This window comes from Aegilops tauschii, chromosome 5 (genome assembly GCF_002575655.3).
Source record: "Aegilops tauschii subsp. strangulata cultivar AL8/78 chromosome 5, Aet v6.0, whole genome shotgun sequence".
In the NCBI taxonomy this organism is placed as follows: Eukaryota; Viridiplantae; Streptophyta; class Magnoliopsida; order Poales; family Poaceae; genus Aegilops; species Aegilops tauschii.
In genome coordinates, this window is record NC_053039.3 from 86,402,987 (window position 1) to 86,404,341 (window position 1,355).

Sequence of the window (1,355 nt, forward strand, 5' to 3'; positions counted from 1 at the left end):
ACGAATAACAGTTTCACACACTGAAATGAGCAGATTCACAAATATCATATTTCAAAGTCTAATTTCACTCAATTAAAATAATAATTTCAAAAACCTGTTTTGAAATAATGTGTTGTAATCAGTTTTAAATCATTTGGATAACAATTTTTCATGTCTTTGAAATAACAAGTTTTACATATTTCACGCTGAATTCTGCTTCATATAAATGAAAGCTGATTTCCTCAACTAAAAAAACTAATTTCACTCATTTCAAAAGAATGATTTAACCCATTCAAAAAACTAATTTCGCTCATTTCATAAAATGTTTTCACTCATTTAAAAATTTGATTTCACTTAATTGAGAAAATCTATTTTACTCATTTCATAAAACTGATTTCACTCATTTCATAAACTGATTTCACTCGTTTTGAAACATATATTTCAGTCATTTTGAAGAACTGGCTTCACTCATTCCAAAGAATTGGTTTCACTCATTTCAAAAAACTTATTTAAATCACTTAAATTAAAAGCCAGATTTAAAAAAAAAACTAATTTCACACATTTCAAAAACTAATTTAATTCTTTTTAAGAAACTGCTGTTTGTGGAATATAATTCACATTAAATGAGTGAAATAAGAAACGTCACCAAAAATCATTGAAAGCAGCAGCTTCACTAATATCAAATTTCATTTCAGCTATATTAAACAAATATCGAATTCACACACTGAAGTTACCAGCTTGACAAATAAGCAGTTTCACATAACGAAATATATTGAGGTTGGACTGAAATGCTGAAATTTAAACGCGTTTGAAACTTATACAAGATTGATCTTGTTCTGATGGTCTTGGCGCCAGATGTTCAAATATATAAAAAGTTTCAAAAATAAAATTTTAGTTTAAAATAGATGAATGATTGAAATAAAATATATTTGAGAAAAGGTAGAAAGATAAGAGCATCTACAACCACGGATACCTAATTTGAGTTCCCAAACATCCACGGACGCGGCCGTCCGGCAGACGGTGACCGGTCATACCCCATATTGCACCTCCAACAACCTTACTAGCCACTTCACAATTAGCATTTTCATACAAAATCATGCAATAACATGATCTACGTACTACAATTTACCAACTACACTACTTAGTCCTTCTCGTTGGAGATGATGATGAAGTTCATGCCAGGGTCGCTAGCCTCCGACTCCTCATCAGACTCCATGTCAGTGAAGATCTCGTCGAGCGCCACGTCCCGCCGATGGAGGAAGTGGCGGTTGGCCTCCACCTCCCCCTCCGACTGGATGGACTCGAGGATGGCATGCTGCTCTGCCTCCTCCTTCGCTTGGGCCACCTTGAACTCCGCCATCACGTCGGCCATGGCG